The following is a 9,006-nucleotide window of genomic DNA, read 5'->3' as shown; positions in this document are numbered from 1 at the left end:
GCTGTACCATCTGTGCCAAGAGAATATTAAAAAATAATTAGTGGACCCTGTGACCAATGAAAAGCTTGGGATAAGTTTTATGGTGAGGTTTCACTGTGTCAGTTGGGATCAGATACTATCATTCTAACTAGCCAGCTGCCCAAGCGTATTCACAAAAAAGGCTTTTCATATTCTTGCCAAAATTAAAGGAACTGTTTAGGTCGTATTCATAAGCATTGAACCAACATCAGCTAAATGAGCAGAAAATTTGCAAAAACATTCTTTGGCTTATTTACTTAAGGGAAGTCAGTGTGTTAAGTGCAAAGAACATCTGCAATCGGCCATTCATCCTTTGCCAAATTTCTGCAAATCTCTGCACTGCACTTTGAGGACAAGAACCTACGGCTGCCATGAAGAATACAGTGCTGCCTGAATTTGGCAGCACTGTACTAATCACCTCTTCTTCTGGGAAACATTGCAGTGTCTTTGCACAGATCAATGAGCCAATAAAAAAAGTACAGAGTTGAGTGTTGCACAGTGCCTCCTCAGGAAGCCGTTTTTAATCTGATTTTAGTCTAATTCTAGACACCACGTGACCACCCTATATGTAATAAAAGGCATAAAGCTTGTCGAAGTGCAGTAAGCCATAGTAAGTGTAGGTATATGAAGGTGTATAGGAGTTTAAAGGAATTGTTCAGTGTAAAAATAAAAACTGGGTAAATAGATAGGCTGTGCAAAATAAAAAATGTTTCTAATATAGTTAGTTAGCCAAAAATGCAATGTATAAAGACTGGAGTGATTTGATGTATAACAAGTCAGTCAGAACACTACTTCCTGCTTTTCAGCTCTCTTGGTTTACACTGACTGGTTACCCTGACTACCAGGCAGTAACCAATCAGAGACTTGAGGGGGGGCCACATGGGTCATATCTGTTGCTTTTGAATCTGAGCTGAATGCTGAGGATCAATTACAAACTCACTGAACAGAAATGTACCATGTGGCCCCCCTTCAAGTCACTGACTAACTCAGAGTTATAGAGCTGAAAAGCAGGAAGTTGGATTCTGGCTGTTTTATTAGACATCTGTTCACTCCAGCCTTTATATATTACATTTTTGGCTAACTAACTATATTAGAAACATTTTCTATTTTGCACAGCCTATCTATTTATCCAGTTTTTATTTTCACACTGAACTATTCCTTTAAACAGCTAACAAATAAATGCGATCTGGTATTTGGACCAGATGGAAAGACAGATAAGATGGAAGTGTCCTAGACTGCAACACCGACCAGGGGTATCAGGTAAGCTAATTTGGCACTCCCAATGAATATATTCCTTCTACTTGATAATTACAAAGCTCAATTGGATTTATGCAACTTAGTTACCATGTGCAAAGTGAAAATTGTTTGCTTAAAAGAGAACAGGCATTCTTGTAGTTTCAGGATAAAATATTCCATGCCTGTGTATTTTGATGACTACACTATGCACAGGCCCGGACTGATAACCTGTCTAAACGGGCAAATGCCCGTGGGGCCGCTCTGTTTTTTATTAAGTGGGCCGCTCCTGATCTTATTGTCGGGGACTTGTAACTCAGCACTTTTAGAAAACCGACCAAGTTCCCTTCCCCCAGCCCTTAGTACTGACTTTGTGGAGCAAAGTTTTCTGCAGCTGTGCTGTCTCCTGTGCGTCTCCTAACAATCGGCTCTCGGCTAGCAGGCTGCAGTACAAACAGCAGACATGATCAGTGGATTGCAGAGTGAGCACCACATTGCACCGTATGCTGTTTGCAGCCTGTCAGCTGAGAGCCGATTGTTAGGAGAAGTACAGGAGACAGCACAGCTGCAGAAAGATGTTTTAGTGAGTGGACTATCATGAAATGCAAAGGCCCCTGCCTGTGTCATGTGGTGTTTGTCATTTGTCTGGATGTTGGTAATAGGGCAGTTTCTGGGCAGAAGGAATATGGGGGGTCAGGGAATGAAGTGGGGGGACTGACCTCTTCATGAGAATTACAGGGATTTCAGCTGGAATGTATCATTTGTGTGTTATAGACTGGCCTGAGGATTATTAGTCTGCTTCCATGGCTGCCCTTTTCTGTTTCCTTATTCTACAACTGCCAGTTTAGCTCTGTGTGTGTTTGGGGGGGGGGGGTATTGCCAGTCATGGGGGGGGGTCGCCTGACCCCTTCTCCCCCCCAGCTGTCTTGGGGTTGCTTGTCCTCCCGGGTCACTCACTTGACAGTCACCTGTGCTGTCTAGAGTAGTGATGGGCGAATTTGCGCCGTTTCGCTTCGCCGAAAAATTCGCCAATTTCGTGCGAAATTCGTGAAACGGCGAAAAATTCGCGAAACGGCGCCGGCGTCTCGTTTTTGACGCCGGCGCCCGTTTTTTCGACGCCGGCGCCCGTTTTTGACGCCAGCGCCCGTTTTTGACGCCGGCGTCCGTTTTTCGGGAAAATTTTTTTTGACGCCGGCGAATTTTTTCGGCGAATTTTCGCGGGCGTTTCGCGAATTTATTCGCTGGATGCGAATCGCGCAAATTCGCCGCGAATTCGCGCCTGGCGAATAAATTCGCCCATCACTAGTCTAGAGTCACTTGAGATAGGGACAAGTTCATTATAATTGATAAGAAGAAAATTACCGGCACTCAGGACTCCATGCAAGCGGGCCATGCCTTGCATGTTTATTAAACGTAACATTTCAGGGGCGTACCCATTTGTTAGACTGACTAAGGGGTACGCCCCCTGAAACATTCATTTAATAAGCACGCAGTGCCTGGCCCGCTTGCATGGAGTCCTGAGTGCCAGTAATTTTCTTTTTATCACTTATTGCTGAGGGTGCCAATGCCCTTTTTTTTACTGAGCACCGAACCAATTTTGGCATGAGAGGCCAGGGTGTGCTGGTGGGTTTTGGAATTGTGCAGAACTATAGGTTCCATGCAGGATGCTGCCACTTTGCACAGTGATTTGTCTAAACTGGAAAACTGGGCAGCAAACTGGAAAATGAGGTTCAATGTTGATAAATGCAGGTTATGCACTTTGGCAAAAATAATATATATGCAAGTTATACACTAAATGGCAATGTGTTGGGAGTTTCCTTAAATGTGAAGGATCTAGGGGTCTTTGTAGATAACAAGTTGTCTAATTCTGGGCAGTGTCATTCTGTGGCTACTAAAGCAAATAAAGTTCTGTCTTGTATAAAAAAGAGCATTAACTCAAGGGATGAAAACATAATTATGTCTCTTTATAGGTCCCTGGTGAGGCCTCATCTGGAGTATGGGGGCAGTTTTGGACTCTAGTCTTTAAAGGGTAATTCAACCCATTTGCAAAAAAACCCGTATCCCCCCACCCCACGTAGACCTCCCTCCCTCCTCCCCCCAGGCTAACTCCCCCCCCCCGGGGAAATGTCCCATACTTTATACTTACCCCTCGGTGCAGATTCTGGCAGCGGACTTCATGGCATCCATCTTTCTGGTCCTCTGTAAGCTGACTGGGAGACCCGCATTTTAGGCCCATGTGCAGTTGGAGCTGTTTGCCGGTTTGGACAACTGCGCATGCGCCAAATTCAACGGAAATTGCCGAATCGCTAGAAGATGGAAGATGGATGCCGTAAAGTCCACTGCCTGAATCTGTGCAGAGGGGTAAGTATAAAGTATTGGGCATTTCCCCGGGGGGGGGCAATTAGCCTGGAGGGAGGGGGGTCTTCGTGGGGTGGGGGGTACGGGGTTTTATAAATGAGCTGGAGAGAGTGCAAAGACTAAGTGCAGCTAAACTGGTTAGAGGGAGGGAAGAGTTAAATTATGAGGGGTGACTGACAAGGTTGGGGTTGTTTTCTCTGGAAAAAAGGCGCTTGCGAGGGGACATGATTAGACTTTACAAGTACATTAGAGGACATTATAGACAAATAGCAGGGGACCTTTTTACCCATAAAGTGGATCACCGTACCAGAGGCCTCCCCTTTAGACTAGAAGAAAAGAACTTTCATTTAAAGGAACAGAGTAGGGGGTTCTTCACAGTCAGGACAGTGAGGTTGGGGAATGCACTGCCGGGTGATGTTTTGATGCTGATTCAGTTAATGACTATAAGAGGGACTTGGATGATTTATTGGACAAACATAATACAAAGGCTATTGTGATACTAAACTCTATAGTTAGTATAGATATGGGTATATATCATTTATGTGACAGTAGGGAGGGGTGTGTGTATGGGGCTGGGTTTTCATTTGGAGGGGTTGGACGTGATGGACTTTGTCTTTTTTCAACCTGATCTAACTCTGTAACAGACCAAAAGGCAGGATGGTACTTCCCTAATTTGCAGATTCCCTTTCTCCCCCCCCCCCAACAATCAGTGCAGATGAATGCTGGATACAAATCCCCCTTAATTTCTTACTTTACTATGTTCAGTTCCCCAAAATTCCCTTATCAAAACTGTTGCAAGGATTTGGCTGGCTTTTCCTCTGTTTTCCCACTGTGACACCATTCACCCTTTTCTTCCCTTAAATAGCCATTCTGATTTTTAACTATCAAAAAAATAGGACTGATATACACGGAATTGTTTTTGTGCCATCTTCCTATGAGTTCTGGGGTATTATACTCGGAAATGCCTTTGTGCCATCTGTTATGAGTTTTGGGGTACATTATACATTATATGTGTGGATGAGTACAAAACCATTGTGTGTTTACATGTGGGCTGCTTTGATTTTTTTGCCCGGGCTGCTTTTTACTCCCAGTCCGGCCCTGACTATGCATTCAGTCCAGGCACAGTGGTCACCTGTTAACCTGCACTCATCGTGACACTGGTTTTTGGTAAGTAGTGAAATCTTAAAGTGATACTGACACTAAAAAATGAATTTTAGCATATGAATGTACATTAAATGTTACCTATAGGTCATGTTGATCATTTTTTGCTGAGAGGTTTGTTTTTGTATATAATTGTTAGTTGAAGTTCCTAAGCCTGACTCTCTGACACTCTGACTTTGCCAACCTGACTGTCCCATCTCAGCCTGTTAGTTACAGTTTCTAATGCTAACGGACTCCTGCTGCACAAATATGGCAGCCCCCTCATACAGGAACATGGGGGATCAGACAGGTAATGTAAAAGCATCATGCAAATACTTTATGGCAAAGTTAGAAGTAGCTTGCAAAGCCAATATTATAATAGATGTAAAAAAAATGTTTAATTTCAGGTGTCAGTATCTCTTTAAGGGAAACACCTATGTTGTTGTTTCAAAATTAGTAAAAAAGGATGAAGTAAATCTTTACAAAAAGATTCAACTGCTTTACATGCCAGCCAAATCTACAAACCACTTGCATATGTCTGTATTGTTTTGATGTCAAAAGGAGGCCTGTATTTTCCTTTTTCCGGCAACAGTTTTATTTCATAACATTTCTTTTTAAATAGGTTCTGACAAAAAATTCAGCATGGCCTGTGTGATCACACGAGATATAGAATGGCTACTGTCCATTCTCCCAGGCCTTATCTGCAGACCGAGACCAGATTCTATTGTTTATGTTTTGCCTAAACAAACTCCCTGCTCTATAACCAAACATGCTTCGTAACCACACACTGAATTACACACACCAGGGCCTGTCTCTGTACAAACCACTGAAATATACATCATAAATATGTCACATTTCTGCAAAGAATAAAGTTATTTTCATTTCCACAGACCATAACATGCAAATGAGTAAAGAAATCACCAATATACTTTCAGGGGCTTCCCTGATCTATTTTAAGCATTTTTTAAAATATATCAACCTTCATAAAGATCTCTTCCTCATATCTCAGATCCACTAGGTACAGGTTATATAAGTGATCCCCAACCAGTAGCTTACGAGCAACATGTTGCTCACCAACCCCTTAGATGTTTCTCCCAGTGACCTCAAAGCAGGTGCTTATTTTTGAATTCCATGTGTACTACATAACAGAGCCTCCTGTAGGCTGCCAGTCCACATAGGGGCCACAAAATAGCCAATCACAGCCTTTATTTAGCACCCCAGGAAGTTATTGCATGCCTGTGTTGCTCCCCAATTCTTTTTATTTTTGAATGTGGCTCAGGAGTAAAAAAAAAGTTTGGGGACTCCTGGGTTATATAATGGCACGGAAAAAATAATGTTACCTGTCATAAAAGCAATTATGCTTCAATTTATTCTATGATGTTTCAGCTCCAGGAGCTCTTCATCGGGTCTGCTGGAGTTTTGATGAAGATGCCTTGTCTGCTGAAACATCAACAAACAAAGGCTTGCTGCTTTCCCAGCTGGTGAACTGTTTCACATGATTAACAGAATCGGACGCGATAAAGCAAATAACCTTCAAAGTACCGGTATACAAAAGATATAGTTAAAGTTTTAAAAATGAATGCATGTCAGGGCATTCAAATGATGCTTTTTGAGCAGCGATATTACAAAGAATAACTGAAACATCTGCATGACATTAATAAAAGAAAAATGTCTGGTTATTAATTTCAGTTATTCCTGCAGTTATTTCTGCACAGCACATCATTGTAAAATCCGAGACCTACATCAGTGATATTGATACTTCTGTAACTCTTAGCCACCCTTTAATGGCACCTATTCTGTGTAGGTAACCCTAAACCAATCCTCCTAATTAGGACACCTTAAAGTAAACTTTGCATTAGTGCTAATGAGTAACAAACAGCCCCCTACATAAATATCATTGTGTGTTGTTTTCACAGTACATAAGAGTTTTAAATCACCGCAACAGAATCTGGAATAAATCATCAGATCTATTAGGGGTTATTTGGTGAGAAAACAGGCATGTAGTATAAACAATTAAGCAGTTTCTACTTTGGACAGTTGCAATCTACAGATACTTTTCAGATATGTTGTCATTCTGGGTTTTGAGAGGAATGTCTGGTGCTGACTTCCATATAATCTCTTAAAAATAGTGAGCTCTCAAAAATAGGGGAAAAATAGAAACTTCTGATAATTTTTTTCTCAAAAGGTAGTCTGCTGTGAAGCACTCTTTCATTCTCAGCGGTTAGTGCTCAAACATTAGTCTGACTTTTAATAGTCTAGGATGATTTCAGCTTATAAATCTTCTACTGGAGGATAAAGTTCAAGTAGATAAAATCAAACAGATGTTAGTGGGAGGATTTTTTTCATGACCCATAAAAGTGCTATCATCAAAGCCTAGAATCATTTGTTTTGAATTATTACAATGTTATCAAAAGGGCTGTAGCAGTCTGTTTGTTAAGAAATCGGATCTGTTTATCCGAAAACAGTGCAGGGATGCCATGGCAAGCGATTCTTGGGAAATTGTCCTTTGGCTAAGAAAAACAGTGGCTGGAAATTTTGACTGACAGCTGTCAGCGTGCTAAGACTCTCGCTAATTTCCTTAATATAAATACATGTGTATAGAATTCATCTGCTTACTAGAAAACATTTGAGTGTAGATTTCAGAAAGGTTATACATTATAACTGAGGTTTTTTTTTTAATCTAAATATTTTTGGTTTTGAAAATTAACCTTTTCCTGATTATTTTTATTACTTAGCTCCTACTTGAGCATGCGCTTGGTGTGTGGCGCAATTCTATGTTTTTGACCACACAGCAAAGCATGTGTAAAATTATGTCATTTTGCCCTCTGTCCCCACAGGAGTACTGGCAAGTTACTTGAGTATATTAGATTATAGAATTTAATAACTTGTCCTTGGTCACATTAGTAAGTGCTATGAAAAAATACATAAACAGGGGGTTTTAGTTACAAAGTTAAGATTTTTTCCTCTATTTTTGTAGATAGTTTAGCCAGATTAGCACTTTCATTGTATTTAAATATATTTTACTTAGCCCGGGATAGCTCCTACAACTCTCCTTTTTTGCATTCAATAAATTAGTATTTGAACTGTAGAGGTATTTTTTGAGACCCTTATGGAGTATATTGCCTCTTACCTGTGATTAGTATAGCCCTTAGTCACCTTTGTAAACACTATGAAAGTATTTTTAGGTGTCTTAAAAGACTTTTTGTACCTTCTCAGCTCATACATATTCTTTAATACTAATAATTAATCCCTATATCTCACCACGATCCATCAAATTATAGTATGAGGTGAGTGGGCACTGAACGATCGTACATCTAATGATTTTTCGTCAGAAAAAAAAGATAGGTTAGAAAATTTTTATTGGTTACAGTGAAATCTATCCATTGTCCAATTGTTTGCAGGGCCAAGCAGGCAACTACCCACAGTTTTCCTGGCTTCAACTAGATGATATTGCTTGAAATGGTCTTTTAAGTTGATGGACAAATCGTACATTGAAACGTTAGTTTAAGAAAAATCCTAACAGCTATGACCACATTTATCCCACTTTTCCATAGCCCTCTTAGGGAAGCAAGCCCTGCATTTTGATGACCAATATGGGGTGACATTACCATAGAGGTTGCAAGGTTCCAAGCATTCTGGATAACAGGTCCCATACATGCACTACATGTACAGTATATACTGTATGAATGGTACCAGTGTCTTCTTCTTGAAACATTTAAACAGTCTTTAAAATTGCTGTAAAAGATTTTGCAGGTCCGCAAGATGGTGTAGTTTCCATAGCTAGAGAAGTGCTAGAGCTAGGTTGTTAACGCAGACTGGCACGGTTGGTTATAGAATTAAATGTAAGGGTTGTTAATGTGGCTATTAATACAGAATTTAAAAAGTAAACCAGAAGCAATGTCACAAGATTGCCTGTTCCCAAAGGCATACATTCAAAAGCAACCAGCCATTAGTCTGCTATGTGATACACAGTTGACTGAAACGTATGGCATGTGGAATCTTAAAGCAGAATTTTACCCAAGTAATCCCAAAGATGAATACCTTGAGTGGTCAACACTATAAAGATTTTATCCACTAGCTTTTTGAGCCTCAGGCCTTTCACAGTTCTTTACAGAGACGTTGTGGAAGAAATTATCTGCAAAGCTAGCCACCAGAGAACCAAAATCATTAATGGTTATAACATTGTTTTTATAGGACTTAAAACCTACAGCACTGTAGACACCTTGGCCCAAAGTATAGCAAACAGAAGGATGCTCA

This window comes from Xenopus laevis, chromosome 1S (genome assembly GCF_017654675.1).
Source record: "Xenopus laevis strain J_2021 chromosome 1S, Xenopus_laevis_v10.1, whole genome shotgun sequence".
In the NCBI taxonomy this organism is placed as follows: domain Eukaryota; kingdom Metazoa; phylum Chordata; class Amphibia; order Anura; family Pipidae; genus Xenopus; species Xenopus laevis.
Note: the sequence above shows the minus strand (reverse complement) of the source record.